This window comes from Chiloscyllium plagiosum, chromosome 26 (assembly GCF_004010195.1).
Source record: "Chiloscyllium plagiosum isolate BGI_BamShark_2017 chromosome 26, ASM401019v2, whole genome shotgun sequence".
Lineage (NCBI taxonomy): Eukaryota > Metazoa > Chordata > Chondrichthyes > Orectolobiformes > Hemiscylliidae > Chiloscyllium > Chiloscyllium plagiosum.
Window position 1 is genome coordinate 34,361,796 of NC_057735.1, and position 14,424 is coordinate 34,376,219.

The 14,424-nt window shown below is 39.2% G+C and overlaps 1 protein-coding gene across 8 annotated transcripts in view; it reads left to right on the plus strand.

The window, feature by feature from the left end:
• The window catches only part of LOC122563239 (synaptotagmin-B), a 640,974-nt gene that overhangs the window by 472,162 nt on the left and 154,388 nt on the right, over positions 1–14,424 (plus strand). Inside the window, exon 1 of one of the 8 annotated variants that reach the window (XM_043716854.1) lies at positions 2,463–2,499. The exons of the other annotated variants lie outside the window; for them this stretch is intronic. The gene's annotated coding sequence lies outside the window, so the exon portion shown is untranslated. Of the gene's footprint in view, positions 1–2,462; positions 2,500–14,424 lie in introns of those variants that run through there. 8 annotated transcript variants of the gene reach the window in all.

Below are 14,424 nucleotides of genomic sequence, written 5' to 3' on the forward strand. Positions count from 1 at the left end.
TGATCTTTGGGTTGTGGAATTACTATCTCTGTCTACCTCTTGCTGTTTGGCATGCACGTAGTCCTGTTTTATAGGTTCACTAGGTTGACACCTTATTTGTATATGTGTCTGGTGCTGCTCCTGGCATGTCCTCCTGCAGTTTTCATTGAACTATTATTGATAAAAGGCTTAATGGTAATGGTTGAGTGGGAGATATGACAGGCCATGAGGTTGCAGATTACATTGAAGTAGTTCTGCCGCTGATAGCTCACAGTACCTCATGGATGCCCAGTCCTGAGTTGCTTGAATTGTTTAAAGTCTATTTCATTTAACACAGTGGTAGTGCTACACAACATAATGGTGTTTTCTCAAGGTGCAACCTAGTCTCCATAAGGGCTTTTCTCTTCATAAATCTTTAAATATTGATATGAAAAGACATCATACATACATAGGTACCTTTGATACAACTCTTTGCACATGACTGAATCCTGCCTCTCAATGCAAGAATTGATTGGTTTATTGTCACGTGTATCAAAGTACTGTGAAAAGGTTTGTTTATGAGCAGTACAGGCAGATCATAGTAAGCAAGGATATACAGGTCATAGGGTGATGACAAACTTGGACAGAGGCATACAGGTTACATTGTACAGGGTGTGCACTAGGCAAGATCAACATTAACAAGATCAGCATTATTTAAAGGAAAAAAGTCTATTCATCAGTCTAATAATGGGCAGGAAGAAGCTGTTCCTGAACCTGCTGGTGTGTGTGTTCAAGCTTCTCTGTCTTCTGCTGATGCAAAAGGTTGTAGCAGATCATTACCTGGTTGGGTGCGGTCCTTGATGATGTTGGCAGCCTTTCTGCAGCAACAAGCTACGTAAATGGAGTCCATGGATGGAAGGTTGGCTTCCCTGATGGTCTGGGCTGTGCACACCATCTTCTGTAGTCTCTTACAGTCCTGGGCAGAACAGTTGTCATACCAGGTTGTTATGCATCTGGACAGTAGGCTTTCAATGGTACATCTGGAAAAGTTGGTGAGGTTCCGTATGGACCTTCCAAATTTCCTGAGCCGCCTGAGGAAGAAGATGTGTTGTTGTGCCTTCTTGACCGTCATATCTACATGGGAAATCCAGGACAGGTTATCAGTTATCATCACTCCGAGGAACTTGACGCTCTCCACCTTCTCAACTTCAGCTCTGTTGATGTAGATGAGGGTGTGTTCTCCTCATTGCTTTCTGAAGTAGATGATCAGTTCTTTAGTTTTGCAGACATTGAGAGAGAGGTTGTTCTCATTGCACCACATCACCAAGCCCTCCTGTTTTAAAGTTTCCTTTCTACAGATGAGATTATAAAGATTCTGCCCCTAGTGAGTAGATCTCATTTCCCTCATATGGTGTATGCTTGGTGTGTACAGATTGAAAGAAGGCAAAAAAATAAAATGATTCAGATTGTGAAGTTGCATAGGAATAATAATCTCGGTTTGCAACTGGCAGAAGTCCAGCAAGAACACCAAGAAAAGTTTATGAACAGTTTCAGGCTGCTTAACTCAAACCACCTACATGGTTGAGTATATGTTCATTCACCTTCTGTCAGACTCCTAAAGCCAAGCTAGACTTTCACCATTATTACTTCTGCTTATGCTCTGTGGTTCTGTATTTACTGCAAAGCACCAGTTTTGTAAAGAACAGGTACAAATTATACCTCCAAGACCTTGAAGCAAATTTAGTCGAGAACATTAGATACAATATTCATTAATCACCGGCAATACTTTTATCACTTCTCTGAATAGAACACAAAAAAAGCTGCAAATTATAAAATTAGGCTACAGAGGTTGCCTGACTTCATGAGTATGTATAATAAGTTTGCAAAGATAAATCAACATTAGGATCATGCTGTTATTGCAGCAAACTCAGATGGAGGCCAGATGCAGAAATGATAATGCAAATTAAAAACGCATAGTAAACTGAGGCGGATTCATTTGGCAACATTGTGGTCAAGGAGGTGCAGGCTTTTGAATTAGTACAGCAGGTAATGTAATGCATAATTACACTCAGTTGAAGATGCAATTAACTATTCATGAGTGAAAATCCAGGAGACAATTGTTGTAACAAGGTAACTGATTCCCCAATGATTGAGATTTTGAGTTGCAGAAAAAGAGAATACAAAGGAGTAAGAGGTAAGCTGACTCCTTTGCTTATGATATCCATTGCTTAATTGTGATCAAGAATTGGCAATGTCTTTCAGCAAGGGATCCACTGGGATAATCTTTTATAATGTACAGACAATACTAACTGTGAGCATGGAGAATTATGCATCAAAGCAATCTAATTTTATATTATCATTCATGTACATAAATTGGGTTTAGAGATTATGCAGGCTAAATTGTTTATGATCAAACATCTGGCTCATAACTGACACCAGGATTCTGGGCCATGCCTTCTTGGAAGGTCTGAGGTTTCAGATGATATTGGGTCTTGATGTAACAACCAAAGCAAACTGTCAGAGCTGGTTACATCTTTAGAGGTAGGTTGCTTGTTCTTTATTTGAGTTGTTTGTTTCACCTGCAGTAACCATCAATACGTGTTGGGATTGTAAAAGTACTTTCTAGAACATTTCAATCTGAGTATTTAACATTACAGGAAATGCAATAGGAATGAACTTTTCTCAAATGGCATATTGACTCTGAGCTGCCTTATAGCATTTATTTCAATTCATATTCACATTGACATTTTAAAATTTTATTTGTATATTTGTTTTATTTATATTGAAATAGTTACATTTAAGGCATTTATTGCATATGATATGTGTAATATACATTCCACGAGGGGTTTAAAGTCTAATGGGTTCTACACAGATTCCAACCCTTGGTGTCCTAAGGCTGAAAGGCCTTAAATTGTGTTTTTTTTTCCCCACAGTGTCTTTGTGATACTGTCCCCAGGATAGTGCATCCCTCACAATGTGGTCTGCACCCTGGAAAGTGACAGTCTGCAACAGTCATTAATGAACAACTCTCTGCACTAGATGACCAGCAGGTTTTTCAGACACAGATAAGCCCATCCTTCACTAGTGGTCTTCTAGTTACAGTTGATGTTTGGTTTTGTATGCACCCCTAGCAATAGTCTAGACAGCACACAATCCTGCATCATGGAGCTGCTCAGGATGAGCCTCACAAAAAGACATGGTATCTCTTTCCAGACCTTCTTTGCAAAGGTATCTTCCACATGGAGGACTACCGTTTCTTCGATTATGCATCTAGGGCAATGTGCAGAAAGGTTGAGATTCTTGCATGCAGGGTGGATCTGAAGGGCATTGTTCGTCATATGACCAACCTGTATTTTGGTGCTTAAAATTCTGGTAATGAGACATTCTGCCAATTAACTTGCAGGGAAACATCTGACAGGAGCCACCATCTCCTTTTTTGTACAGGGAGCCTCAATTATATTACATGCTGACTCTGCCCTTTAGATTTGCGGTCAAAGATATTTTTTCTGCATAAAATGTTCTGTGATGGTTAAGTGTGGTATGGCCTAGTCCAAACGAATGAAATACTGCATGGGAATTTGAAGGGTGGTCAGTGATCCTTTTTAGAAAAGACCACTTTGATTTCTCCCATCTCCACTGAAAATTAATTTTTCAAAAAGAATGTGCTTGACAGTGACCAACGGATAGGCCTCCACAAACTCTGTAAAACCAAAGCATGGTTGAAACTTGTTTCACAAAAGTCACTGATCTTTAGCTAATGTTCTCAACCAAATGTTAGGATAGGTGTTAAAAAATTCAGAGGGGTTCAGACCAGTTTAAGGTGGTTGCCAGGGTTACCTAACAAAAGGGCTTCTGATGAATATAGAAGTCACCCAAATGCAAGTAGAGAACCAGGCAGCTCGCACTGCTAGATTAACACACAAACAAAGCATGCAGCACAGTGTTTAATTTCTTTCATTGCATGTTTTGTTACAATTGATATAATTTTTCCAATTTGTGTCAGATTTCTCAGGATTGCAAATCATTCCCTAATAGTTTTTTTCTGTGTCAGCAGCCTATAATTTGTCAATTATACACTATAATTGATTGTATGCAGGTGAGGCATGATATGTCATTGCCTGTGGGAGCATATCTGATACCAGAACTCCCTACTTCATTATTCATGGCTTCAAGTTCATTGTATCACACTGCATAACTGTTATAAGTTAAAGATGAAATTTAATTCCACAAATTTAAGTAACATTTGCACTGCCTGATCAAGTAATGAAATTCAGTGAGTTATTATTGCAACAATCAAAATATATCACAAACAAGGTCACTGTCACGGTGCATTTGAAATGACATGGCTTCTGGAGAACTTTGTTTCTTATAAATATCACCATGACCCAGATTTTGCATTAGTAATAGCAGTGTAACTGACAACACCTTCTGAAATCAGTGGATGCACAATTAAATAATTCTTTGCTTCTCTGGAGAGTTTATTATTAAGGTCTCTTTCCTGACTTCAATCAATTGGAAATCGTTGAAATAAAGAGACCTTCCACACTTTAATCTGGTTTTATTGAATGATAATGCTGATTTTTTTGACCTGCTTCATTGTACCCTCTTCATTGAATCTCTTGCATTGTAAAGCCTGACTCCGCTCTCCCTTGACTCTAGAATTTAGCATTTTGAACGATGGCTTTAATAGATCAACATGACGTATTTCTTTAATTGCTGCACAAATGCTTTGATGCATCCATTCCACTTTGAAAATGACAAGAAAACTACTTGCATCAAAGAAGTACCATTATAAAATGCCACTAAAATCTAATTAGATTATCGTAGTGCCAGTCTCTATAATGTCATCTTGACATTACATTTAAAATCATGTATACTTTAGGGATTGATGTAGTTTACTCAGGACGTTTGGGTTGCTGTGGTAACATGCACATAGCCTATAGCCATAACAGGCAGCACAGAAACCTCTCCTGTTCTTACAGCTTGCAATTGGCATGTGTTGCAAGGATTTGCAGGTTGACATTCAATCTGTTTTTGTTATGAAAGCACCTTCTGTGACCATCAGGTCCTCGGACTGTTCTCAAACCCCAGGTTTCTGGATGAGCAGGAGGGGGACACTACGTACTGTATCACAAGATCTCTTATATCAATGATTAGATCATTAAAATGCAAGCACAGCAGTAATTTAAATTGGCTTGAACCCATTTTCGAGCACTAAATGTTCCCATTTATACAAACATAGATGAAACCATAATACTTGGACATATGTGATTTGGAAAATTAATCCAGACCCTCATTTAAATTGACTAAAAAAATCCACCAGGTCCAGAAAATAGCATAGCTGTGTTGCAGTTTCTTTACATGAAGGTGAAAAAATTAATTTAACATAGTCTGTACTACTTAAAGGGGAGGTGCAAAGCAGCTTATGTTGACTCAGTTCTAGCTTACAAAAGCAAAAGTGGCAGGAAGAGGATGAGCTGCAAGTACTCTCCACTTTTTTAACTGCATAGAGGTTGGGAGAAGGAGGTTAAGCGTGGGAAGAAGCTCCTAAAGCAAACTGGATAACAAAAGTGAGCAGGAGTGATAGAAAGGGTGTGGGCCAGGAACATCATTTCAAGTTCCAACTGCAATTACAGATGACATATGAGTTAACAAGCTTTGATGAGATAAGACACTTTATTCAACACTGCATTAGAGGCTGTTTCCCATGGTAGCATTAACCGTATCCCTTACAAAGTCAACTGGTTTCTTATCCCCCGAATCCCATTGCTGTTATCCAATCAATGCAGCACATCTTAGTTCATTGTCTTCTGCATTTGATTTTGAGCCAGGTATTGCCTCAATACTAGTTTCATTATTTCTTCACATTCTGCCTGCTTTTACACACCAGCAACAAACACTAAACATTTCACTAAACAAGTATTCACACAAGCCAAGCTCTCGTGTGATGGAGCAAACAGGTTCTGAAGAATGAGCCTCCATACATACTCTGTATCATTTAATTACTTGACAAGGAATGTAAATTTCAACACTACTTCTTCAATTCCTTATTTTTCTGTCTTTATATTCTATGTTTTGATTTACTTTTCTGTGCTTTAAGATGGCACCGGAGAGTGGCAATACTATACAATGCTTTTCACTGTATTTTGTAAGAAAATACATATGACAATAAATAAGTATTTGGAATCAAAAAAGAGTTAAGAGCAACACAAGTTGTGAGGCTGGAGGACAATTCCTGAAAAGTTCTGTGGACCGTACCCTCTTTTTGATTGAAATCTACATGAAAAGGTGTGGCTCCTCTCATCTGTTTCTGTTTACATTTTACTCCTTTCCTCCGTTAACATTTAGTTGTACAAGAGGAATGGAATCACAAGCCTGAGATTAAGATGTAGCTTAGGTCCGTTAGCCATGATAAGTGCAGGTTTAGGGGATGGGTCTCAGTGGGATGCTCTTCAGCGGGTCAGTGTAGACTTGGTGGACCAAATGGCCTGTTTCCACAATGTAGAGCTTCTATGGAAGATCATGTTACCAGGCAGTGGTGATCCTTGGTTCCTATTTGCTTCATAGACTTGGACAATAATAACAGGTACTGCAAAGCGCTGGTGAAGTACCAGCAGATGTACCTTTGCAAATCCTGTGGCAAGAAAGATGACAACAGCAGCATTCTCTTCCAAGACAACATGCCCAAAATTGAAGCAACCTAATCACTCAAAAACAGCTCTGTTTCTTAATACATGTCATTTAAAGCCTACTAGACTCCAGAAGCACTGTTCCACCAAAGAATTTGGTTGCAGCTGGAGAATCCCAGAAAGACTGCAAAAATGTCCAAAAAAATCCCGGAAAAATTCAAACATCACAGCTGATCCCAATATGTGTCATTGGCTTATGACAAACAAAAATGGGGAAGGTTTATTCAGATGGCATCAAACACCTTAAGAAACTTCATTAGGAGATCAAAGAGATGAAGTTGAGGCTTTGGAGCAAGGAACCTCAAAATATCTCATCAAACCCACCCTTCAGCATTACCTGCTGCACACGTTGCCGAGTCTGCATTCGGCTTGTCAGTGGTACCAAGTCATCTTTAACTCTGCCTAAGACAATCAAATGCTAATCTTAGACTCCTGGAGGATAACAGACAATAAAAATTTGGAATCACACTGATACATTCTCTGGTGCTTGGTTCCAATGTTTGTTGAAAAATGTGTTGCTGGAAAATTGCAGCAGGTCATGCAGCATCCAAGGAACAGGGGAATCGACATTGCGGGCATAAGCCCTTCGATTCCCCTGCTCCTTGGATGCTGCCTGACCTGCTGCGCTTTTCCAGCAACACATTTTTCAGCTCTGATCTCCAGCATCTGTAGTCCTCACTTTCTCCAATGTTTGTTGCACAAGGTGGAATACATTAGCCCTTGCCTCCTTGTTGAGGTAGTGTTGTTTCTTTGAGGCTGAATGATGATGCACTGTTTCAGACGACCGACCTGTTATGTCTCTTACTCTTTCATAGTTTGACCTCTTCTTGTCATCCTCACAAATCATCACTGACTTTCTTGTTGCTGATACTCATCCACTTCCTTCTGCTAAAGTCCAGTCTGTATTAATCTTCAAACAAACAAACAGCATCTAAATGGAGCTGCTGCATCCTGCTGCTTAAGTGTTCCCTGGTTTGTGAGGTGGCCTATCAAACAGCCAATATCAGGCTCCAAATTTTCAAAAGGGCCCTGACTCAAATAGGGGATGCACTATTAAAAAATTGTAATGCGGGTTGCTTTTAGTTGGATTGCAGGGATGCTCAGCAAACACCCAACATTCAATCACATTTCTGATGCAGTCCAAATACAGCACCTGTCTCAGCAAAATTTATTTTCTTAACATCAATTTTAAGCCAGAAAGCTGAGGGAAGTAATGTCCCCTTCAACTCTGGAAACATTTTCTTGATGCACAAGGGAGGCTTGCTATAATGAAGAAGGTACTCTGTAGAGTGCATACTCTTGCCATGTTGTATTAACTTTTGAATTGATTTGCAATTATGTCATTCTTCCTTAAAGATTTTTCCTGTCTAGTTCATGTTCTGTAATTACAAATCTGAAAAATACATCTTTGATGAAAAGTTTCTGACTGAAGAGGCTTGAGATCTAGAACCTGCTTTGAAAACCCTGCTCTCATTTCAACAGATGTGACAAAATTGTACTGCAGCATTTAAGTAAAATTGCCCATTACATTCTAAAACTTCTCCCTGTCTCCCAATGTTAATGGATTTTTTAAAAATCTCTATTTGGATTCAGATATGCATCTTTACTAAAAGTTGCTAATCTGTTCTTTCTTGGGCCATACCTTATCTGCGTACCACATAACACTGAAATATATCCTTTAGTTTTAGAGATGTGTTGTTTACTGACAGAAATGAACAAAAATGTTACACCTCTCCATTTTAGAGATGGAGTAATGCCTGACCTGTGATATATGCAGAGAGTTACAGACGCTTATAGCATAGAAACAGCTCATTTGACCCAACTGGTCTACGTTAGTTTTGTTTTATGTAACACATGTACACACTGCCACTATCAGCCAGTGATAGTGTATTACTGATAACACATTTTCTCATACAGAATAACATGATATCTTGCAGGGCCACATTTTGATTAAAGAAAGTAGTTTTCTTGGAAAATATGAAAATTATTTTACAAAACAAAGCAGTTTCCCTTAAAGTTAAACAGAAGGAAATTCTGAAAGTTAGCATTTTTTCATGAAACCTTTTTAAAATGCATTTGTTTAAATGAAAACATTGCTATATTTCATGAACAAAAAAAAAATCTGCTTGGTTCTATGTCATTTGCAACAAACACAGTAGGAAACTAATTTATGGGAATACCAACTGGATGAACTGTGGGGTAGATTAAGCAATCTATCATTCAGAACACAACTTCCAACATTGCAGATCAAAGCCTGGAATAAAGGAAGAATCAGTCAAGGTATTGAATTCATTCCTGTCAACGACACTGTACAATCTTCACAGTTGTGGAGTCTCACTCTTTTGAGGGATATTATTATATGTTGTCACTAATCAGCTCAATTTATTTTTGTAGAGTCCAGTGCTATTTCTTCATCAGTTATTTGTCCAGACTTTACAAAAGAATAAATCAACAAATGTGTTTTTTTTCCATAGTGATTGTTGAACATGATTCAAAAGAGCTTCTAGTGAGCAACAATGAGGGAAGACATGCTAATCTCAAGACAAAAGATTCTGCATTCATATGTTTCAGTTGTGTGGATATAGGTTAATTGAAAGAATTTCCTTCGATTTGCATCATTCATGCTTTTCAACAGTTAGTTTCTCCAGTGGTTAAAAAGGTCAACTCAGTATTTCTCTTCATAAATTAGCTTTATGCAACAGAGACATAACTTTTGTTCTACACTATTAAATTGATACAATCAGTGGCACTCTCTTCTGGATTTCTAATCCATGATCTTCTGATTTATAAATTGAGTTCGCAATGCATCCTCGCACTCCAGGTGCTTCCCAGAGAGTGCAGCACTGTCAGAGAGTGTATCCTTTGGCTGAGACATTAAATGGTTCAGTCTGTTACATCTGCCTGTTCTGTATATTCTGGTGAATGTTAAAGATCACTTCGCATTTTGGCCTCATGAGCAGGGAATAACACCATCCTCACCAACATTAATCTTTTAATTAATAACATGAAAAAAATAACTAACTGGTCATTCATCTGTTTGCTATTTGCAGTATGTTGGTAGGAATGCTGTTGTAGTTTCTACAGAATAATCATTGAATTTCAAAGCAATTTTTGTATGAAGTTCTTTGGAATACTTTTAATCATATCTACAAGTACTATAGTTTATTATAATATTTGTATGATATGTGCAAGTTACACACAATTGAAATTACTTTACTGCATTATCAATTGTCGAGTGATTGAAACTAACTTCCTGGAAGCTTTTTAACTATCTGAATTGTAGTCAAAGATCAGGAGCCTATCAATGATGATTCCTTAAATACATTGTCACGTATCACAGGATTTTGTTTGAAGGACTGGAAATTTCCAACCATTATTAGCTTGTTGCCAAGCAGAATATGAAGATTGAGTGTTGGTTGAAACTAAAAGCTGTGCATAATTCAGATGTCTTTTAAACCCTAAATGAGTGACTGCAGAAAAGTATTTCTCAGCAAATGCAGTATGTCACTAACATAAGGATTTTATCACAAATTAACAAATATGTATTCATGCTTTTCAAAATTCATGATATTGCGATAAGACTGGTATAATTTCACAAGTACTCCTACAGAACTCAATGCAAAATTAAAATTCCAACTGTAAATCAGGAATTATGAGATAGATACATTTTAATGTTGCGGAAGAACAGGTTAGAACAAATGTACCTACACATGATATATTTTACAGATCTTGCATACATTCTGAGGAGCTTGCAAATTTATGCTTCCTGGAATTTGCCCTTTAACCCCCAGGATGCAGTGCTAAATGGCCACAGCAACATACCATCAAAATCTAACATACCCTTTTGACCAGTTTTCAAATCACTCCATGGATACTTAAAGAATCATAAGAGTCATAGTCATAGAGGTCTACAGTACAGAAAAAAGCGCCCTTTGGTCCTTTAGGTCTGTGCCAGTCAAAAACAATGACCTGAGTATTCCAATACCATTTTCCAGCACTTGGCCCATAGCCTTGTATGCCTTGGCATCACAACATTTAAATACTTCATAAATGTTATGAGGGTTTCTGCCTCTACGACAATTACAGGCAGTGAGTTCCAGATTCCCACCACCCTCTGGATGATTTTTCTTTCCTCCTTCCATCTCCTATGCCTTAAACTTAAATGTATGTTTATCCTGGTCATTGATTCCACCCAGGAGAAAAATGTCTTCCAGTTTACCCTATTGATATTTCTCTTAATGTTATCTCTTTCAGAAGTCAAATATTATATCCTAGCATATTAAGCAAATAATTGTGCATCACCATGTATCAAAGAGGTGGTGTGCTACAAACTTGCACACATTACAAGATCATTTCAATATATTCTTCCCATTTTGTACATAAACTGCTGGCATATGGAGTGACACTCCTTTTGTGATCTTGAATTGATGTGTTCTTATTTAAGTTTAATTATTATATTATTTAAGCTGAGAAATACAAAGTGTTCGGGGCTAAAGAGGGGTCTGTGTGTCCCTATACACAAAGCTTGAAACATTAGCATGCAAGTACAGCAAGTAAATAGGAGAGCAAATGGAATGATGGTCTTTATTACAAAAGAGCTTAGGACAGTTAAGAGATGAGAAAAGAACGGGTATTTTGGCCTATCCTCATTAGAATGTTGAGAAATGACAGAAGTTCTTATTAAAACATCTGAAACAGGACGGCACGGTGGCACAGTGGTTAGCACTGCTGCCTCACAGTGCCAGAGACCCGGGTTCAATTCCCACCTCAGGTGACTGACTGTGTGGAGTTTGCACATTCTCCCGGTATCTGCGTGGGTTTCCTCCGGGTGCTCCGGTTTCCTCCCACAATCCAAAGATGTGCAGGTTAGGTGAATTGGCCATGCTAAATTGCCCATAGTGTTAGGTGAAGGAGTAAGTGTAGGGGTATGGGTGGGTTGCGCTTCAGCAGGTCGGTGTGGACTTGTTGGGCCGAAGGGCCTGTTTCCACACTGTAAGTAATCTAATCTAATCTAATCTAATCTAATTAGCAGGATGTATCCCCAAGATGGGAGAATATCTAGAATTAGATGGTGAATATTCGACGTCTTTTTTTTTCCCTGATGAAGGGCTTTTGCCTGAAACGTCGATTTTGCCTGTCCTCGGATGCTGCCTGAAGTGCTGTGCTCTTCCAGCACCACTGATCCAGAATCTGGTTTCCAGCATCTGCAGTCATTGTTTTTACCTCTAATATTCGATGTAGTCTATTCCAGACAGCTGTGCAGACCAAGTCATAGAAAAGTTAAGAAACACATGTTTTATCTGCAGGACTTTGAACCCTGAGCTCCAGGATTATAGGGAATAGGCATGAAAGTGGAGCAGATGCCATCAGATCAGCCATAATCTTAGTAAGCTGTGGGGCAGGTTCGAGAAGCGAGAATGTTTACTCCTGTTTCTACCTTTCATGTTTCGACATGGAGAAAACCTTCCAAGTGAAATTACTGCTGACTGATCCTCAACTTCAGAATTGTCCAATTTTAAGCCAAAAGGACAAAAATCCAAGATTACAATGGCTTGCTGTTTGTACTGTACCTATACGCATCAAAGTGGAACAATCAACTCTGAAGCTGCAAGAATGAGAATTAAGTAGCCTCATGGGCATAACCCTGCTGATAGGATGTCAATCTTTTCTTTTTCGTTTATTATCATGCTTCCTTCTTTCCCTGAGTGCTTCAAATTGCTCAATTGCTCCCAAGGGCCTCGTATTTTATATACATCTATGTCTCCGAATCATTTTGGACTATTCACAAAACCAGAAATTCAAACAAGAGAAAACTGATAGAGAAGATTTTCAAAAATAATCGAAATGTAACCAGGCTATTGAAGAATGCTTGACAAATATAGGATTGGTTATTTACTATGTACTTTGAGTCACTGATACTGAAATATCTGAACACAAAATTCATCAAATGAGATAGAACTAACTTGAGTCATGGATGTTAAACTGGTGTCTGGAACATGCTATCAACTGTTTTTGATGTATTTAAGCATTGGAGGGCAGTTCTCTTACTCTTCTCTGGTTTCATTATACATTTCACAGTCATCAGATAGTCATTTCTGCTGTGGTTCTGTTCGCCAAGCTGGAAGTTTTTGTTGCAAACGTTTCGTCCCCTGGCTAGGCGACATCATCAGTGCTTGGGAGCCTCCTGCGAAGCGCTTCAACAAGCAACATGAATTCGACTGGGACCACACTACTTATCATAGGGCAAGCCAGACAGAGAACAGCCAGGGAATTCCTAGAGGCATGGTATTCATCCACAAACTCCATCAACAAACACATCGACCTGGACCCAATATACCAACCACTACAGCGGACAGCTGAAACTGACAACCGGAAGTGGCAGGGACAGACCACTATAAACACTGGAGGAAACATCAAAGAAGCGCTTCGCAGGAGGGTCCCAAGCACTGATGATGTTGCCTAGCCAGGGGACGAAACGTTTGCAACAAAAACTTCCAGCTCGGTGAACAGAACCACAACAACGAGCACCCGAGCTACAAATCTTCGCAGATAGTCATTTCATTTTAAAAAGGGCGGCTGAATAATAGAGCAAGGCTCCTACTGTGCCAATTGGTTTCAGTCATGGCCATTTAGTTTTCTGCCTAAAAATATACTTTATATTGTGGTGTGCACATAAAGACGGCATGAGGATGTAGATTTATGACCTGTGTCCACTGACGTTGCATTTTACTGCTTGTTCCAAGCAGTAGCAAGCGGGTATGAGACAATCACTTGCACGGTACAGATTTGATTTGATTTATTGTAGTCATGTGAAAAGCTTTGTTTGTGAGCAGTACAGGTAGGTCGTAGTAAGCAAGGACATACAGATCATAGGGTGCTTAGATAGACTGAGGGATACAGGTTGCACTGCCCAGGAGGTACATGGAGCAAGATCAACAATAACAAAATCAACATTATTTGAAGTTAGAGAGTACATTCATCGGTCTAACAATGGCAAGGAAGAAGCTGTTCCTGAACCTGTTGGTAATTGTGTTCAGGCATTTCTACCTTTTGTCCGATGAAAGAAACTGTAGGAGAAGATTACTGGGGTGGGAGGGGTCTTTGATGATGTTGGCAGACTTTCCGTGGCAACAACATGCATGGGAGGTTGGCTTCCACAATGGTCTGGGCTGTTCACACCACCTTCTGTAGTTTGCTATGATCCTGGGCAGAGCAGTTGCCGTACCTGGTCGTTATGCACCCAGACAGTATGCTTGCTATGGAGCATCTGTAAAAGTTGGTGAGGGTCCTTATGGATATGCCAAATTTCCTAAGAGCCTGAGGAAGAAAATTGAAGGGGAAGTGCTTTTACTGGTTAGGTTGCTATTGTCTATTTTTGTGGTTGGGCTTGTATGTCCACTGGTGCTTAGAACAATCGGAGACTATCCTGACGGTCCTGGACAGTGTGCACGTGGAAGGGAAGCTTCTTCTGTGAGAGAACTAGAACTAGGTGTTCCTCATTTAAAACTGAGATGAGGAGATTCTTTTTTCTCTCCAGGGGTCCTGAGTTTTTCCTCAAAAGGCACTGAAAGCAAAGCTTCTGGACAGAATCTTCGCAGATCCTGAACAATAGCGGCTATGGCCAGAAATTTGGGAGAACAGTAAGAAGTAAAACAAGGCCTTTCCCAATGTTGGGGACTGACAAGTCGTGTTTTCTGGTCAAGTGCCAGAAATCGGCGAAATTCTCGCAGGTGAACAGTGAAAGGCCTATTTAGAAGTCATTATCACCCGCACAGCT